General features: G+C 41.0%; 1 protein-coding gene across 4 annotated transcripts in view; it reads right to left on the bottom strand.

Annotated features, from left to right (window-relative positions):
• THRAP3 (thyroid hormone receptor associated protein 3) overlaps nucleotides 1-15491 on the bottom strand; it is a 62245-nt gene that overhangs the window by 30355 nt on the left and 16399 nt on the right. For 3 of the 4 annotated variants that reach the window (XR_014807462.1, XM_084963881.1, XM_021095929.2), the window contains exon 2: nucleotides 11948-12052. The gene's annotated coding sequence lies outside the window, so the exon portion shown is untranslated. Of the gene's footprint in view, nucleotides 1-6234; nucleotides 6417-11947; nucleotides 12053-15491 lie in introns of all 4 variants that reach the window. The other variant, XM_084963880.1, reaches the window with a different exon arrangement.

The following is a 15491-nucleotide window of genomic DNA, read 5'->3' as shown; positions in this document are numbered from 1 at the left end:
AGGATCCAACGTTGTCACTGCAGCAGTTCAAGTCACTCCTGTGGCGCAGGTTCCATCCCTGGCCCAGGAACTTCTGCGTACAGTGGGCATGGCCAAAAATGTTTTTATTACAGAAGCACTGATTCAAACGTACACAAAAGTAGGAAAGAACAGTGTAAGAAACTCAAGTGTATCCATAACCCAGTTTAAAAATTATCAACTCTTTACAGGTGGGCTCAATTCATGGTCAAAATCCTCATAAGTTTGAGTGGATACACCCAGCCTCTGCAGCTATCTCCCCATACCTTTCCCCTAAAAACAAAAAACCCCCAGAATCCTTACATTAAAAAATCCAGGAGTTCCCGTCATGGCTCAGCAGTTAATAAACCTGACCAGCATCCATGAGAATGGAGATTCCATCCCTGGTCTCGCTCAGTGGGTTAAGGATCCGGCATTGCCATGAGCTGTGGCGTAGGTCGCAGACGTGGCTTGGATCCCGCGTTGCTATGGCCCTGGCATAAGCTGGCGACTACAGCTCTGATTAGATCCCTAGCCTGGGAACCTCCATATGCCATGGGAGTGGCCCTAAAAAGACAGAGAGGAGGGGAGAAAAAAAAAAATCCAGACATGAAATGAAGGGACCCAAAAGGCTCAGCTCTATAAGCTTCTCCATGTGTGCTCAGCAAGTAAGTCTAAAAGGAAATTCACTTATCAGCAAATAACAATGATTCCAAATTCAGCTCAAACACAAAGTAAATTCTAGGAGTTCCCGTAATGGAGCAGTGGAAACGAATCTGACTAGAAACCGTGAGGTTGTGGGTTCGATCCCTGGCCTCTCTCAGTGGGTTAAGGATCCAGCGTCACCATGAGGTGTGGTGTAGGTCACAGATGCAGCTCTGATCTGGTGTTGCTGTGACTGTGGTGTAGGCCAGCAGCTATAGCTCCGATTAGACCTCTAGCCTGGGGAACCTCCATGTGCCTTGAGTGCTGCCCTAAAAAACATAAATAAATAAATAAATAAATAAATAAATAAATTCCAAAGTGCAACTTTAAACTATTTCCTAATTACAGGAAGTCCAAAATACCTTTCCCATTGTGGGTTATTTCATCAACTTGTTTTTAGACGTGTGACTACTTCATAACAGCCGAGAGTAGAAAATACACACTGATACACAATATTTTTGAGTTAGCAAGTCAAAAAAGTTAATAAAGCTTCTAATTCTAGAGGCCAAAATCCACTGTAAAAATTGTGAGCTCACTTCAACTGTTTATTTGGCTTCTGGAGAAATATATTTGACAGTGTACTTTTTTTACCAATGTGCTTTTATCCTAACCTTACTATCTACTTCCCTGAAAACAACCTTTTTTATTAATGAGAGCATATATTTTAGTTCAGTTAAGCTAACAATGGACCTGTACACAAAACAAATTCTCAAGTGTTCTTCCTAACAGTTGCCAGGATGGAAAAAACTCAAAGGAGAAACCAGTCCAAAAACTTCACAGAAACAATTCAGCACAGGGACCCCTCTGTGTTCAGAAACTGGAGGGTTAAGGGATTGCCAGTAAAGCCCACACCCATTAGAGAAAGTTGCTGTGCCTTGGTTCTCGTGTCAGAGTTACTGCAGAAACAAAAGATCCAACTCTCTACACTGTTTTCACTACATAAAAAAAACTATTTCATGTTAGTTATCCATGGACACATGGATAATTTTTAATTCTCACTTGAACATTAAGAAGCTTCCCTGAGGGTAAACTCTCAAGTAGTTTAAGAGTATATTAATTAAGGAATGGCAAGCCTGACATAAAAGTGCCCATGGATTATTTATAATAATAAAAGAAAGAGCTCCCCACCCCCCTTGGTTAAGAATACTGCCAATGCTGGAAGTAACTGACCAGGTGGATAAACCACCTCTTATCCACAAAGGTTCAATTCCAAGTCCTCCAAACTCAATCTCTGCCCTTCCTTTTCCAGTCTTAACTTCTCTGGATGGTAAACAGGAACACTGCCTTGTTTTTCACAAAATTCAAACTAAACTGCACAGGAAAAAAAAAAAAAAAAGTGGTAACTTCTGCCATTACTTCAAACTTGAGGAAAACAGGTAATTTCTAACAGTACTGCTACTTACTTTGGGCTCCCCAAAGCAAAACAGACTTGTTCTGACAAGAGTTCTCTTCTGAAAGCCACCAGATCCCTGTGTTCTGTGAGTGGGTGTGGGGCCTGGGCTCCTGTCTCATCGGCAGAGAGCCCGTCCCGCCTCAGAGAAAGTCTCCTTGACTTTGCTCCTTTCAAGCCCAAGCACCAGTCATCAACTAATAAACAACAGCTGCTGCTCTAGCCTGTTCCGCTACTGCAAACTTTCTTCCCTCTCTCCACCCCAAAAATATCAGGACCCTTGTAGGAGGACATAACTGATCTTTTTTGTTGCCACTGGTATGTGATGAAAAAAAAAAAAAAGGCACCAAGCAAGTGTTCAGGTACCTTAAAAGAGAGACATTTATCAAAAATAAACTCATACTGCTAATAAGGGCAAAAACCCCTTAACTGAAGCAGGTGTTTTTTTTAATATAATCTCTCTGTGCCTTTTTTCCCCAAGAATAAAATGAGGGTTTGGAACAGCTCTACCACTGATAAAAAACTTAAATGTCTTCAAACAGACCAGGACATTCTTCATCCTTACTTCAGCCAGATTCTAAAAATGGAATTAAACTAAACTTCCTGCTTTTAAAAAAAGAACCATCCCTCCACTCCCAGCCCACCAACTCTGAAATTTACTACAGAAAAAATCATTTGAGATTCATAACATATTCTACTGTTTTATAAGAACTAGCCCATCTACCTGAAAATAGCTGGCCAGGGACTTGGCCACTTACCTTCTGACTGTACTTATAAACTATCACTTGCATGGGGGCAATCCACTTACACCAAATTCAGGCAGCACCAACCTCACTTGGAAAGACGAGTTTCCAGAGCAAGTCAGGGCTCTGTGACAGACACCTGTCAGGGCGAGGGACACTGCTGCTAGCTTCTTTCCATCACACAGCCAGCAAGAGGTCATATTTCCTTCCAGCTCGTCAGTGAGTAAATTAGTTTCTCTGTTCCAATAACATGGCAAACTCCCCCCTTTCCATCTTTCACTTTTTAAAGGAACAGGACCACATTATTTCTCAGTAACTTGGAAAGGTATGAAAAAGTCAATGAGACAGGCATTTTCCATTCAGCACAACACTAATTATTTCAGGCCTGGTTTCCACACAGGAATAAGAGTTTCATAAATGTTTCCCTTTCTTTCTTTTTTGGTTGCACTCACAGCATGCCAGGGATCTAACCTGAACCATAGCGGTGACAACACCAAATCCTTAACCTCCAGGCCACCAGGAAACTCCCTCATTTTTTTTTCTTTTTAGGGCCACACCTACAGTGTATGGAAGTTCCCGGGCTAGGGGTTGAACTGGAGCTGCAGCTGTCGGCCTACAGCACAGCCACAGCAATGCCAGATCTGAGCTGCATCTGTGACCTACACCACAGCTCGTGGCAATGCCAGATCCTTACCTACTAAGTGAGGCCAGGGATCGAACCTGTATCTGCATGGATTGTCAGTTGGGTTCTTAACACACCGAGCTGTTTGTTTTCTTTTTTTAAAACATCAGAGAAAATAATGAATAATTTAAGATCAAAATGACAAACCTTTGCTGGGAAACACCTTTATTCATTCTTTTAATCAAAATGCTGTTTCTCTCCCAAAAATTAAAACATATGAAAATCTGGAGTTCCCACTGTGGCACAATGGATTGGCAGCATCTCTGCAGTGCCAGGACATAGGTTCAATCCCTAACTTGGCATAGTGGGTTAAAGGATCCCATGTTGCAACTGAGGCTCATATCTGATCCCTGGCCCAGGAACTTCATATGCTGGAACTCCATAGGCTGTGGAGCAGCCAAAGAAGGAAGGAAGGAAGGGAAGGAGAGAGGGAGAGAGAGGGAGGGAGGAAGAAAAAAAGAAAACCTTAGGATAGCTGGGATATTATGCAATATTCACTGAAAGCAACATAATCTGATCAGTATTTGACAATTCTGAAAAATAAACACAAGTAATAAACTTAGGTCTCAAGTCACCAGTTTGGAAAAAAGCTAGTAAAAATAAAATGTATGCAAACACTCATACACACCAAATTCTTCTATCACAGTATGCCACCTAGAGGGAACAAGTATGTAAGTGGTAAATTCAACCTGATTTGCCTGCACTCTGTGTTCTAAGCATATAAAAGAAAGTGATCTGAAATAAGAGAGGAATTTGGGGGACTTAAGGAAGTAACAATCGCCATAGATTACTCGTTTGCTAAACGTGCATAGTACTGGACATACAACTTAACTTCAAAAGTTTCAGGCTGTTTAGGCCAGGCTTCACCAACCCGTATAGGACATGACACCAAGCACTGGTTACTAAAAAGGTAAATACACAGTCATTTCATAATTTTTAAAATAGTTTTGCTTTCTCATTGAATCAGGTTTCACAACCTCTGCACTTTATACTTACTTAGCTAAGAGAAGTGTGAGTATAATCTCCAAAAATACCATGGCCCAGCATGTACCAAGAACATTTTTCTATTCATTCTACCAGAATTTATTCAGCACTTACTATGTGTGCCAAGCACTCAGCTGGATGCAGAAAATAAGAAAGCCCTGTTGTAATTATAGGTAAAAAATATATTTTCAGGTTCATGACGTGACTGTGGAAATTTTTGTTTGCTTGCACCAGAGTAGAGTCAGAAAGGAGGTCACTAGTTTTGAAATCTTTTCCAAGTCACATTCCCTCGTTGAACTGAAGATTTCTTATGTGTTAAAAATAGGACTTACACTTTAGTTAATAGTGTATCAATACTGGTTCATTAATTGTGACAAATGTACCATACACTGTGAAGAGGAAACTGGGTAAACGAAGGTAGGTACCATACAGGTTAAACTGTGTCTCCCTACCCCTAAAACATCTATGCTGAGATCCGAACCCAAGAATCTCAGAACATGACCTCATTTGGAGATGGGCTCTTTATAGACAGAACTGGTATCTACATAAAGACAGACACGTGGAGAGAAGATGGTCATCTTCAAGCTTGATTTCTGAACCTCTAGTCTCCAGATCTGTGGGACAATAAATCGCTGTGTTGAAGTTGCCCAGGTTGTAGTACTTAGTTATGGCAAGCCCTAGCAAACCAATACAAGAATACTATCCTAGCAATTTTCTGTACTTCTTAAACCATTCCTAAATGAAAAATAAAATTAAAAAAAAAAAAAGACAGGGGTAAAGGTGTCCACATCTCACAGCTGGAGAGGACCAAAGTAGATTAATTGGGAAATCCTGACTCAAGGGAAAGAGAGCCCATAATCCCAACACACAATAAGCAAACAAGCTTAGAATCTAGTTTTCATTCAGTGTTTTCCCTAATATATTACTTCAAGAAGGGCACATAAAGGTGGGTGTGGGGGAACATGCCAAAGCAAATTATTGATCTCAAATGCCCTGTCCCCAATAAATAGAACCCTAGAGAATCACTTTAGAGCACTGCTAGGTACTGCAGTAAAAAAGAACTGAGTTCAAATCTTGGCTCCTCCACCATTAGCTGAACAAGTTACTTATCTCTCAACCTTTCTCACAAGATCACCTTAATGATTAAAAAAGTGTACGTAAACTGCCTGGTATCAGCAAGTGAGTTCACACCTTAAGCTATGTTTATCTATAACCCTAGAGCGGTGAGATGGAGATATTTAGGAACTTCTCTGAGAGCCAAAAGACCTCACCACCGATTCTATTTTCCCGCTATTACTAAGCAATCAGCTATCTTGCTACAAAGAATAAAGTGTTTTATTTAAATTTATTTATTTACTTATTTATTTTGTCTTTTGTCTTATTATTTACTTATTTTTGTCTTTTCAGGGCCGCACACACAGCATATGGAGGGTCCCAGGTTAGGGGTCCAATTGGAGCAAAAGCAGTCAGCCTATGCCAGAGCCATAGCAACGCAGGATCCGAGCCATGTCTGCGACCTACACCACAGCTCACGACAACGCCGGATCCTTAACCCACTGATCGAGGCCAGGGATTGAACCTGCAACCTCATGGTTCCTAGTCAGATTTGTTTCCACTACGTCACAACGGGGAACTCCGAATAAAGTGTTCTATAACTTTACTGGCTAAATTAGCATGTGCTACACTGAAGAGGTGCACAGAAGCAAGAAAAGGTCAAATTCTAAGGTTCTGACCTTTGAAGAATCCCTTTGCTGCTGGATGGTAGCAGGGAAAATCAACAGCAAGCTGAGAAGCCTTTCATTTGGAACTCATTCACCGCAATATCCCCAGTGTAGACAAGCTGTGGTATCTATCTTCTCCTGAGAATTTCCTCAGTGGGTATCTATTAGGCTCAGGATCATCTACGCAATTAACCCTTCATCATTAGAGAAACAGAATGAACAGCACAGTCAGCAACTTAAATAACCTTCAGTTCACCTGATTCACCCACGAGGCTCCTCTCCTATAACCCTAGTGGAGGATGATGGCAATTTTAGTTCCTGTTTTAAATGTGTAACCATTGGGGAATATATCCTTCTCATTTTTTAGAGGAACATTCAAGCTTTTGTAACTTAATACAGACACTACAAGCTATGTTAACTAATCATCTATAGCCTCTTTCCAGACCTCATTATGATAAATCTTTCCTAAAACTACGTTAAACAGCCAATTATAACATAACTATTTTTTTTTTTTAAATCTTTTCTAGGGTCGCACCTGCGGCACATGGAGGTTCCCAGGCTGGGGTCTAATCGGCTGTAGCTGCCAGCCTAAGCCACAGCCACAGCAACGCAGGATCCAAGCCACGTCAGCAACCTACACCACAGCTCACGGCAACGCCAGATCGTTAACCCACTGAGCAAGGGTGGGGACCGAACCCGCAACCTCATGATTCCTAGTCGGATTCGTTAACCACTGCGCCACGACAGGAACTCCTGTCTATCAAAATTCTTACTCAAGAGACCTGGAAAGGGATTCCAAACCTCTAGTTTATGGACATCCTTTACAGATTCCAAAGAGTAGGACTGTGGTCTCTCTTTAACAAGTAATCACTCCACCATCAATATGTAGACAGCCCCTTTACATGGAGCTCTACATAAAGCTTGCTCCACATAAAGTTTGTTTATAACTCTCTTAGGAGATAAGTTGTCTAGCATCTTTTACAAACATGAGGACCATATCATCTTCCCCAAACAAGTCCATCACACACAGGTCTGGGGGGGGTTATGTGTGTTTAAATTTATTTCCTTGTATATGAAACTACCACTGCTTTGTTTGGAACATGGGAGGGATCTTTCAATAACTACATCGTATCAACTAATCCATTCTTTCACAAGTATGAACCTTAGAGCTGCACCATCCCATACACTGACTGTGAAGCACATGAAACGTGGCAGGTCTGAACTGGGATGAGCTATAGGTATAAAACTCAGGATTTCCAAGAGAGTACAAAACCGCAATGTAAAATATCTCATTAACTATTTTAATATTAATTACATGTGGAAATGATAATGTGTTGGATATGTTAAATTTTATAAAATATGTCATTAAAATTAATTTCAACTACTTTTTATTTACTTTCTTAACATGGTTGCTAAGAAATTTGAAATTACATACGGCTCACTGTGGACTTCTCTTGGATGGCACCATCCTAAAGGACAACAATGATTATGTCCTTTCGAATGTTCAAGTTTTAAACCTAATCCAGTAGTAGTCACCTTTAAATCTGTCATTTATTTTTTTAGTTTCTGGTTTTCATCCACTAAGAGGAGACAGCTGTAGAGATAACTACCTGATGTCTTTCCACTTCCATCTGTACTTCACCAGATAAGTTGAGGGAAGAAAAGAGAGATGTCTTAAATACACACACAATTCTATACATAAACCAAAAACAATTTCAAGATTTGGTATCATTCTGGATCTTACCAATCATCTGAGTCTAGAAAAGAAATCAAGAAGCCAATCTGCTGGTTCCATTTAAAGTGAATTAAGGCACTATTCAAAGCTATCTAGAGACCACTCAACCACCCTAATCCCAGGTAGATCCAAACATTCGACCAGAACTCTGTTTAGATACATGGGATCAGTATAACTTTCCTCTTGGGATTTCATTTTTTGTCTTTTTGTTTTTTTGGCCTTTTCTAGGGCTGCTCCCGCGGCATATGGAGATTCCCAGGCGAGGGGTCTAATCAGAGCCATAGCCACCGGCCTACACCAGAGCCACAACAATGTGGGATTCGAGCCCCATCTGCAACCTACACCACAGCTCGGCAACGCCAGATCCTCGACCCACTGAGCGAGGCCAGGGATTAAACCTGCAACCTCATGGTTCCTAGTCGGATTCATTAACCACTGCGCCACAACGGGAACTCCTCCTCTTGGGATTTCTTTAAGGAACGGCGTATCAACTACTTATAGAAATAGGTCTAATTATTTTCTGGAACATCTCGTATTTTTTTTTTTAAAGGAACAAAACAATTCATAAGATTTAGCTATGAAAGCTCTGGCTTGCCATAATTTCAGGATTCTAAATGATCTGGGTCTTGCCTACTTCTCCAAAATAATCTCAAACCATTCTCTCCCCTTCAATTACTCTGCTGGAGCCACAAAGGCATTCTTTCTATTCCGTGAATGTTTAACAGTCATTTAAAGTCTCAGCACCTTTACACCTGCCATTCTCTGCTACATGGACACTCTCAGGCAATCTCAAGCATGGTTGGCTCCTTTCTCATCCTTCAGATCTCAGCTTGTCACCTAACTCAAAAAAGGTCTTCCACAGCATTCTACCTAATGACCCCTCACTATTATCTTGTAGTCCTATTTCTTTCCTAGCACTTAGGAAAATCTGAAATTATCTTATCTGCCTTCCCAAAATAAAATGTAAGCTCCCCACAAACAGGGGTCCTGTCTGTCTTGCTCACTGCTGGTTACCCGGTAAGGACAAGCACAATAACAAGTACTCAAGTGCCTATTGACTAAATGAATCAAAGAATCTATAGCTTTAAAAGACAAAGAATCTTAGGAGTTCCCATCGTGGTACAGCGGAAACGAACCCAACTAGGAACCATGAGGTTGCGGGTTTGATCCCTGGCCTCGCTCAGTGGGTTCAGGATCCGGCGTTGTCGTGAGCTGTGGTGTAGGTCGCAGACGCAGCTTGGATCTGGCGTGGCTGTGACTGTGGCATAGGCCAGCAGCAACAGCTCTGATTAAACCCCTAGCCTGGGAACCTCCATATACCACAGGTGCGGCCCTAAAAAAGACCAAAAAAAAAAAAAAGACCAAAAAATCTTAGAGGTGAAAATCCAATACGCTTTTTTAAATTATGCAATGGACTTCCTATATACATGTCATTCTAGTCACTATTTTTTTTCTTCTGTCTTTTGTCTTTATAGGGCTGCACCCGCATCATATGGAGGTTCCCAGGCTAGGGGTCTAATTGGAGCTGTTGCTGCCAGCCTACACCACAGCTCACAGCAACACCAGATCCTTAACTCACTGAGCGAGGCCAGGGATCGAGCCCACAACCTCATGGTTCCTAGTAGGATGCATTTCCACTGTGCCAGGATGGGAACTCCTGATGATTATTTTCTAGTCTCAAATACTTTAGTCTCTCTCTTGAAGAACTGTCATAGTTCCTATGGAGAAAAATAATAAGCACGGAAATATCAATTATATTTTGTCTGCTGAATCTAGAAGAAGAATTTGCATCACTAAGTATTTAAAGATAAAATAAGGCAACAGTAATAAAAGCAATGAGAATTAGTACAAGATTAGACAAATAAATGGAACGAAATACAAAGTTTAGAAATACACTCCGTTAACATACCGTCCCTCCTTAAAGGTGGCTTTTCAAAACACTAGAAAAAAAGATAAATCAATAGTTGGACAACTAATTAATGACTGATAAAAAATATTAGTCCCTCTTACCATAAACAAATATTAAATTCCAGCTATACTAAAGAAGTGTAAAGCCTTTAAAAAGAAAATACTAATGTCTCCTTGATAGGCCTAAGCCTACTAAAAAGACTTTCGTTAATTTTCTCAAAACTAAAAGATACGGAGTTTCCATCATGGCTCAGCAGAAATGAATCTGACTAGTAACCAGGAGGCTGCAGGTTCGATCTCTGGCCTCACTCAGTGAGTTAAGGATCCAATGCTGCCACGAGCTGTGATGCAGGTCGCAGACGAGGCTCGGATCTGGCATTGCTGTGGCTGTGGCACAGGCCAGAAGCTAGAGCTCTGATTCAATCCCTAGCCTGGGAACCTGCATATGCCATAGGACTGGCCATAAAAAGAAAAGAAAAAAAAAAAAAAATCCAAAAACTTAAAGATATGACTGTCTCCATCATAAAAGGACAGAAATGTAGTACTACTACTTACTAATAGCCTGACACTTCTCTAAATGCTTTTCATATATTAATTCACTTAATTTATAATACTGTTATAAGACAGATACTATTTATCACCCCAATTTTACATGAGGAAACTATCCATTATCTTAAATACTGTGCAGTAGTCTCACTTCTCTGCTTCACTCAGAGAACAATAGGGAGCTCCTGATTTTAAGAACACATATCCATTAATCCTACTCCTGAGTATTTATCCAAAAGAACTGAAATCAAGATCTCAAAAGAAATGTTAGCATTACCATGTTCACTAAAGCACTATCACCATGGCCAAGATGTGGAAAAAAACATAAATGTCCATAGGCAAGTTGATAAAGGAAATGTGATATATGGAATGGAATACTACTCAGCCTTTAAAAAGACTTCTACACTATGTGACAACATGCAGGAACCTAGAAGACATAATGTTAAGTGATATAAGCCAGTCAGAGAAAGACAAAAACTGCATGATTTCACTTATATGAAGTATCTAAAAGTATTGACAGCTGGGCAGCTGCCTAGAGCACATGTCCAGAATGAAGCAGATAGGAAAACAACTCTAAGACAAATTTTATAATAAAACAAATGCTTAAAGTACTGAAGAAGACTGACACTTTTTGCAGAGTTCAGAAATTACTCATAAGAACACAGAAACTAAGCAAAACAAGCCAGAAAAAGATAATTATCAACAGAGAAAACAAAAAGTTGTAGAAAAAAGGAAAATTAGCCATAGCATGCAACATGAATTGGCTATAAGCTATACATAACTGCAATATCAACAGTGAACACTGCTCTAACCAAAACTACATTATAACCAGAGTGACAATGAATGTGGGTGTGTGGTCGAGACTTCTACAAGAAACCACCATTATCCAAGGAAGGAAGTTAAGAGACAATACCCAAAACTAGAAAGCCCATAAGCAATAAAATAAGCTTATTATTTAGAGGTAACTCCAAAAAAAAAAAACCAATAGAGTTGGAAATGACTGCTTCTAGGGACTGGGAAGGGGGCAGGAGGACTGTTTTTCATAAGAAGCCCTTAGATCTGATCCCCGGCCTGGGAACTCCAAATGCCACAGGGTGGCTGGAAGAAGAAAAAAAAATGGAAAGAAAAAAAATGCAAACAGAAAAAAACTTGTTCTTGTTAACAAGAACCAGGTGACAAAGCACAACTCCAATTTTATTTGTACACATACATACAAGTAACATATGCATGAAAAGAGACTGTTCATCAAACTATTAACAGTGAGTGTGTGTGTATATTTATGTGTCAAGTTTATAGTAGATCCTTTACAGTATGTCCAAGTGAATAAAATGTATTATTTAAAAACTCAAAAGTTAGTTCAGAGAAGAGAGCAAAGCTACTTTATCATCATGTTTCAGTCTGTGAAACTGAAAAGTAAACATTGCTTAGTAAGAACCCAGAACTTCCATTAAGGAATCTTCTGGATAAACTCAACAAAAGACTGGTTTTATGAGCCAGTGAAGTTATTATTGGTTCCTTTCACCACTATGCATTTACCTTATTTGAACAATGATTCGACTCACAGCAGATCCCACACAGACACTACCTCAAAGAACACTGGCAGTGCCGCTGGCTTCTCCAATTTACAGTCAGGATACAATTCTGGAATGAGAAGAAATAAACAGTGATAAAATAGCTACCCAGACCTTGCAGACCATATCTTGAAATACAGATGCTTGAAATCTATAAGCAGCAACTTTCCTTTACCCCTCAACTTCACTCCAAGTGGACACAGGGGTCTCTTTCAAAGTATACTGGCCTGCAGGTCTCTGTCTCCCATACCCATTTTAATTCATCCCATCTCCTAGATGAGAACTGCAACATGCAAAGCTAAAACCTTCCTCTTGTAACCTGATACTTTCACTGGCAACATTTCAGGTGCTATGGTTTGCATTATACAAGTTTAATTTGCAAACTCCATAATTCAACCTGGAGAATAACTTCAGAAGAATTAGATGCTTAAAACCAAAAAATTTAATTGAAGTATGCTGAACTAAATTTAACACATACGTTTCAAGTTAAATCAACCCCCCCTCTCATCCCTCAAAGCACAAAAAAATCCTTCGGATCCAGTTATTTAAATATTCCCAGAGAACTATGTCTGGTCACTTGTAATGGAGCATGATAATGTGAGAAAAAGAATGTATACATTTATGTGTGACTGGGTCACTTGCTGTGCAGCAGAAAATTGACAGAACACTGTAATCAACTATAATGGAAAAAACAAAAATCGTTATAAAACATAAACAAATAAATATTCCCAGGTCTAAATATTACTAACATTGCCATACACCAAAGCTACATAGCATTATCCAAACCAAAAAGGAAAACCCAAATTCCAAAATCGGCAACCTCCGTGTATAAATAACGTTGTCACTCCTAGCTTATTAAAGCTGTTTTGTTTGGTTTTTTTTGCGGTGGGGAGGGGTTGCGCCTTCAGCATGCAGAAGTTACCAGGCCAGGGACTGAACCCATGCCACAGAAGTGACCCAAGCCACAGGAGTGACACTGCCAGATCTTTAACCGGCTAGGCCACCAGGGAACTCCTACTAAAGTCTTTATCATTCATTCATAATATTGTAAGGTAAGAAGGTACCCAAATAATCTGAAGATCCAGTCTTGAAGTTAATCTTTCCTTTTTTCACTTACTCAGCATTCACTCAACTAAGAATATCCACCTTAGTTTTCTCTGAAACCTGTGGTTTGCGCATAGCTGAACCCTCTTAGCCTCTTCAGCCATGAAACAAAGGAATGCATCTCCTTAGGCTTGTCTCTTTTTTTTTTTTTTTGTCTTTGTCTTTTTGCTATTTCTTTGGGCCACTCCCACAGCATATGGAGGTTCCCAGGCTAGGGGTCGAATAGGAGCTGTAGCCACTGGCCTATGCCAGAGCCACAGCAATGCGGGATCCGAGCCGCGTCTGCAACCTACACCACAGCTCACAGCAACGCCGGATCGTAAACCCACTGAGCAAGGGCAGGGATCGAACCTGCAACCTCATGGTTCCTAGTCGGATTCGTTAACCACTGTGCCACGACGGGAACTCCAGGCTTGTCTCTTGGTACATGCGGAGCCCTCAGCCAAGAAAGGCTCCTCCCGTTTCCAAACCCTCATTCCTATAAGGGTCTCCTTCCCCAGCGAGCTGTCCCTGGCTAAGCCAGGCTAGGTTAGGTACTGCTTCTCTGGGTTACCCTAGACATGGTTACCTTACACTCATCTCCTCATGTCTATTGATAGGTCAAAACTTCCCTCACAGGGCAGCAAATGCTATATACCTAACACCGATATGTATTTGCTGAGTAAACTGAATACCCAAACTGTAAACTCTTGACCTATACCAAAGGATTAACATTACAAAGAGGAAACAAAAAACTTTTTCTTTTTTTCTTTTTAAGGGCCACACCCACAGCCTTTATAAGTAGGTTAAAGGATCTGATGTTGTCGTGAGCTGGGGTGTAGGTCCCTGATGCAGACAGGATCTGGCGTTGCTGTGGCCATGACATAGGCTGGCGGCTACAGCTCCAATTCGAACCCTAATCTGGGAACTGCCATGTGTCAAGGGTACGGCCCTTAAAAAAAAAAAAAAAAAAAAGGATCATTTTGGCTGCTGAGTGTAGAACAGACCTTAACAGGGCAAGCAAGGACAGAAGAAATTGTTAGATACTGCCTACAATAATCCTGGTAAAGAAGAGTACCTTCGACCAGAGTGTAGCTCAGAATACACAGTCCACATGCCTCTACACCTTACACAACAACACTGTTCCTAAACCCAAACAAAGTGTGAACATAACATTCTAGGACCATAGTTTTTTACCTGCTATGGAAAGACTTGAAATTTTTTATCTCACCTCAGGAACCCTGGTAACCTTTTTTTAAAGAGATATAAAATGTAAGAAAAATGGAATTTCCATTGTGGTTCAGCAGGTTAAGAGTAGGTTTTTGGGGAATATCCATTGTGGCTCAGTGTTAACAAATCTGACTGTGAGGTATCTGTGAGGATGAAGGTTCAATCCCTGGCCTCGCTCAGTGGGTTAAGGATCTGGCGTTGCGGAGAGCTGTGGTGTAGGTCACAGGCTTGGCTTGGATCTGGCATTGCTGCGGTTGTGGCGTAGGCTGGCAGCTGAAGCTCCACTTCAACCCCTAGCCTGGGAACTTATATAGCAGGTTAAAAGCCCAACATAGTGAGTGCCCACGAGGATGTGGGTTCAATCCCTCGCTGCAGCTCCTATTCCACCTCTAGCCCAGAAACTTCCATGTGCCACAGGTGCAGCTATTTAAAAAAGGTGGTTGGGGGACACACAAGGAAACTCAAGGATGCCTTTGCCTGCTCCCATGAACCTGAGGTCAAAACCAGTCCTTTAAACCACCAGGCACAAGTGGCTTCTAGAATACTTAAAGACGAATGTATTGTGTATACAGGGCCCTCTATGTTTGGGGGATAAGCAAATGATGGCACAAAGCCCAAAGTGCTTTTGTACCACCTATGAGCTAAGAACAGTTTCTGCATTTATTTTCTTCCTTTTTTTTCAATCCGAAGCATATTGAATTTCCAGGACCAGAGACTGAATTCAAGCCAAAGCTGTGACCTACGCCACAGCTGCAGCAACCCTTAACCTGCCACACCACAAGGGAACTCCAGAAAATGCCAATTTTCAATATTTATGCCCAGCAATTTACCATAAGGTAATCATCCCAAAGCAATTTGCAAAGCACCCCAATAAATAATAAAAAGGATCACATGCTCTAAAGCTAACGTGCCTAGGTTTGGTGGATTCTCATTCCACCAACTAATAATTTTAAGACCTGTGATAAGCTTCTTAATTAAAACCTCACTATGACTGGTTCTTCTTTTCTTTTTTTATGGTCGAACCCAAGGCATACGGCAGTTCCCAGGCCAGGAGTTGAATCTGAGCCACAGCTGTGACCTATGCCACAGGCCACAGCTGCAGCAACGCTGGATCCTTTAACCCACTGCACCAGGCCAGGGATCGAACCCATGCCTCTACAGCAACCAGAGCCACTGCAGTGGGATTCTTAACCCAC

Source organism: Sus scrofa, chromosome 6 (assembly GCF_054392235.1).
Source record: "Sus scrofa isolate SSC_HxYL_T2T_F1_AM1 chromosome 6, Sscrofa_HxYL_maternal_Yorkshire_Landrace_v2.0, whole genome shotgun sequence".
Taxonomy (NCBI): domain Eukaryota; kingdom Metazoa; phylum Chordata; class Mammalia; order Artiodactyla; family Suidae; genus Sus; species Sus scrofa.
This window is presented reverse-complemented; position numbering and strand designations above follow the sequence as displayed.